The sequence below is a fragment of the Sycon ciliatum genome, chromosome 7, assembly GCF_964019385.1.
Source record: "Sycon ciliatum chromosome 7, ocSycCili1.1, whole genome shotgun sequence".
NCBI classification, from domain to species: Eukaryota; Metazoa; Porifera; class Calcarea; order Leucosolenida; family Sycettidae; genus Sycon; species Sycon ciliatum.
Window position 1 is genome coordinate 142,501 of NC_088649.1, and position 4,500 is coordinate 147,000.

Genomic DNA, 4,500 nt, shown 5'->3' on the forward strand with positions numbered 1-4,500 from the left:
GGTTAGGGTTAGGGTTAGGGTTAGGGTTAGGGTTAGGGTTAGGGTTAGGGTTAGGGTTAGGGTTAGGGTTAGGGTTAGGGTTAGGGTTAGGGTTAGGGTTAGGGTTAGGGTTAGGGTTAGGGTTAGGGTTAGGGTTAGGGTTAGGGTTAGGGTTAGGGTTAGGGTTAGGGTTAGGGTTAGGGTTAGGGTTAGGGTTAGGGTTAGGGTTAGGGTTAGGGTTAGGGTTAGGGTTAGGGTTAGGGTTAGGGTTAGGGTTAGGGTTAGGGTTAGGGTTAGGGTTAGGGTTAGGGTTAGGGTTAGGGTTAGGGTTAGGGTTAGGGTTAGGGTTAGGGTTAGGGTTAGGGTTAGGGTTAGGGTTAGGGTTAGGGTTAGGGTTAGGGTTAGGGTTAGGGTTAGGGTTAGGGTTAGGGTTAGGGTTAGGGTTAGGGTTAGGGTTAGGGTTAGGGTTAGGGTTAGGGTTAGGGTTAGGGTTAGGGTTAGGGTTAGGGTTAGGGTTAGGGTTAGGGTTAGGGTTAGGGTTAGGGTTAGGGTTAGGGTTAGGGTTAGGGTTAGGGTTAGGGTTAGGGTTAGGGTTAGGGTTAGGGTTAGGGTTAGGGTTAGGGTTAGGGTTAGGGTTAGGGTTAGGGTTAGGGTTAGGGTTAGGGTTAGGGTTAGGGTTAGGGTTAGGGTTAGGGTTAGGGTTAGGGTTAGGGTTAGGGTTAGGGTTAGGGTTAGGGTTAGGGTTAGGGTTAGGGTTAGGGTTAGGGTTAGGGTTAGGGTTAGGGTTAGGGTTAGGGTTAGGGTTAGGGTTAGGGTTAGGGTTAGGGTTAGGGTTAGGGTTAGGGTTAGGGTTAGGGTTAGGGTTAGGGTTAGGGTTAGGGTTAGGGTTAGGGTTAGGGTTAGGGTTAGGGTTAGGGTTAGGGTTAGGGTTAGGGTTAGGGTTAGGGTTAGGGTTAGGGTTAGGGTTAGGGTTAGGGTTAGGGTTAGGGTTAGGGTTAGGGTTAGGGTTAGGGTTAGGGTTAGGGTTAGGGTTAGGGTTAGGGTTAGGGTTAGGGTTAGGGTTAGGGTTAGGGTTAGGGTTAGGGTTAGGGTTAGGGTTAGGGTTAGGGTTAGGGTTAGGGTTAGGGTTAGGGTTAGGGTTAGGGTTAGGGTTAGGGTTAGGGTTAGGGTTAGGGTTAGGGTTAGGGTTAGGGTTAGGGTTAGGGTTAGGGTTAGGGTTAGGGTTAGGGTTAGGGTTAGGGTTAGGGTTAGGGTTAGGGTTAGGGTTAGGGTTAGGGTTAGGGTTAGGGTTAGGGTTAGGGTTAGGGTTAGGGTTAGGGTTAGGGTTAGGGTTAGGGTTAGGGTTAGGGTTAGGGTTAGGGTTAGGGTTAGGGTTAGGGTTAGGGTTAGGGTTAGGGTTAGGGTTAGGGTTAGGGTTAGGGTTAGGGTTAGGGTTAGGGTTAGGGTTAGGGTTAGGGTTAGGGTTAGGGTTAGGGTTAGGGTTAGGGTTAGGGTTAGGGTTAGGGTTAGGGTTAGGGTTAGGGTTAGGGTTAGGGTTAGGGTTAGGGTTAGGGTTAGGGTTAGGGTTAGGGTTAGGGTTAGGGTTAGGGTTAGGGTTAGGGTTAGGGTTAGGGTTAGGGTTAGGGTTAGGGTTAGGGTTAGGGTTAGGGTTAGGGTTAGGGTTAGGGTTAGGGTTAGGGTTAGGGTTAGGGTTAGGGTTAGGGTTAGGGTTAGGGTTAGGGTTAGGGTTAGGGTTAGGGTTAGGGTTAGGGTTAGGGTTAGGGTTAGGGTTAGGGTTAGGGTTAGGGTTAGGGTTAGGGTTAGGGTTAGGGTTAGGGTTAGGGTTAGGGTTAGGGTTAGGGTTAGGGTTAGGGTTAGGGTTAGGGTTAGGGTTAGGGTTAGGGTTAGGGTTAGGGTTAGGGTTAGGGTTAGGGTTAGGGTTAGGGTTAGGGTTAGGGTTAGGGTTAGGGTTAGGGTTAGGGTTAGGGTTAGGGTTAGGGTTAGGGTTAGGGTTAGGGTTAGGGTTAGGGTTAGGGTTAGGGTTAGGGTTAGGGTTAGGGTTAGGGTTAGGGTTAGGGTTAGGGTTAGGGTTAGGGTTAGGGTTAGGGTTAGGGTTAGGGTTAGGGTTAGGGTTAGGGTTAGGGTTAGGGTTAGGGTTAGGGTTAGGGTTAGGGTTAGGGTTAGGGTTAGGGTTAGGGTTAGGGTTAGGGTTAGGGTTAGGGTTAGGGTTAGGGTTAGGGTTAGGGTTAGGGTTAGGGTTAGGGTTAGGGTTAGGGTTAGGGTTAGGGTTAGGGTTAGGGTTAGGGTTAGGGTTAGGGTTAGGGTTAGGGTTAGGGTTAGGGTTAGGGTTAGGGTTAGGGTTAGGGTTAGGGTTAGGGTTAGGGTTAGGGTTAGGGTTAGGGTTAGGGTTAGGGTTAGGGTTAGGGTTAGGGTTAGGGTTAGGGTTAGGGTTAGGGTTAGGGTTAGGGTTAGGGTTAGGGTTAGGGTTAGGGTTAGGGTTAGGGTTAGGGTTAGGGTTAGGGTTAGGGTTAGGGTTAGGGTTAGGGTTAGGGTTAGGGTTAGGGTTAGGGTTAGGGTTAGGGTTAGGGTTAGGGTTAGGGTTAGGGTTAGGGTTAGGGTTAGGGTTAGGGTTAGGGTTAGGGTTAGGGTTAGGGTTAGGGTTAGGGTTAGGGTTAGGGTTAGGGTTAGGGTTAGGGTTAGGGTTAGGGTTAGGGTTAGGGTTAGGGTTAGGGTTAGGGTTAGGGTTAGGGTTAGGGTTAGGGTTAGGGTTAGGGTTAGGGTTAGGGTTAGGGTTAGGGTTAGGGTTAGGGTTAGGGTTAGGGTTAGGGTTAGGGTTAGGGTTAGGGTTAGGGTTAGGGTTAGGGTTAGGGTTAGGGTTAGGGTTAGGGTTAGGGTTAGGGTTAGGGTTAGGGTTAGGGTTAGGGTTAGGGTTAGGGTTAGGGTTAGGGTTAGGGTTAGGGTTAGGGTTAGGGTTAGGGTTAGGGTTAGGGTTAGGGTTAGGGTTAGGGTTAGGGTTAGGGTTAGGGTTAGGGTTAGGGTTAGGGTTAGGGTTAGGGTTAGGGTTAGGGTTAGGGTTAGGGTTAGGGTTAGGGTTAGGGTTAGGGTTAGGGTTAGGGTTAGGGTTAGGGTTAGGGTTAGGGTTAGGGTTAGGGTTAGGGTTAGGGTTAGGGTTAGGGTTAGGGTTAGGGTTAGGGTTAGGGTTAGGGTTAGGGTTAGGGTTAGGGTTAGGGTTAGGGTTAGGGTTAGGGTTAGGGTTAGGGTTAGGGTTAGGGTTAGGGTTAGGGTTAGGGTTAGGGTTAGGGTTAGGGTTAGGGTTAGGGTTAGGGTTAGGGTTAGGGTTAGGGTTAGGGTTAGGGTTAGGGTTAGGGTTAGGGTTAGGGTTAGGGTTAGGGTTAGGGTTAGGGTTAGGGTTAGGGTTAGGGTTAGGGTTAGGGTTAGGGTTAGGGTTAGGGTTAGGGTTAGGGTTAGGGTTAGGGTTAGGGTTAGGGTTAGGGTTAGGGTTAGGGTTAGGGTTAGGGTTAGGGTTAGGGTTAGGGTTAGGGTTAGGGTTAGGGTTAGGGTTAGGGTTAGGGTTAGGGTTAGGGTTAGGGTTAGGGTTAGGGTTAGGGTTAGGGTTAGGGTTAGGGTTAGGGTTAGGGTTAGGGTTAGGGTTAGGGTTAGGGTTAGGGTTAGGGTTAGGGTTAGGGTTAGGGTTAGGGTTAGGGTTAGGGTTAGGGTTAGGGTTAGGGTTAGGGTTAGGGTTAGGGTTAGGGTTAGGGTTAGGGTTAGGGTTAGGGTTAGGGTTAGGGTTAGGGTTAGGGTTAGGGTTAGGGTTAGGGTTAGGGTTAGGGTTAGGGTTAGGGTTAGGGTTAGGGTTAGGGTTAGGGTTAGGGTTAGGGTTAGGGTTAGGGTTAGGGTTAGATTGTTAGGGTTAGGGTTAGGGTTAGGGTTAGGGTTAGGGTTAGGGTTAGGGTTAGGGTTAGGGTTAGGGTTAGGGTTAGGGTTAGGGTTAGGGTTAGGGTTAGGGTTAGGGTTAGGGTTAGGGTTAGGGTTAGGGTTAGGGTTAGGGTTAGGGTTAGGGTTAGGGTTAGGGTTAGGGTTAGGGTTAGGGTTAGGGTTAGGGTTAGGGTTAGGGTTAGGGTTAGGGTTAGGGTTAGGGTTAGGGTTAGGGTTAGGGTTAGGGTTAGGGTTAGGGTTAGGGTTAGGGTTAGGGTTAGGGTTAGGGTTAGGGTTAGGGTTAGGGTTAGGGTTAGGGTTAGGGTTAGGGTTAGGGTTAGGGTTAGGGTTAGGGTTAGGGTTAGGGTTAGGGTTAGGGTTAGGGTTAGGGTTAGGGTTAGGGTTAGGGTTAGGGTTAGGGTTAGGGTTAGGGTTAGGGTTAGGGTTAGGGTTAGGGTTAGGGTTAGGGTTAGGGTTAGGGTTAGGGTTAGGGTTAGGGTTAGGGTTAGGGTTAGGGTTAGGGTTAGGGTTAGGGTTAGGGTTAGGGTTAGGGTTAGGGTTAGGGTTAGGGTTAGGGTTAGGGTTAGGGTTAGGGTTAGGGTTAGGGTTAGGGTTAGGGTTAGGGTT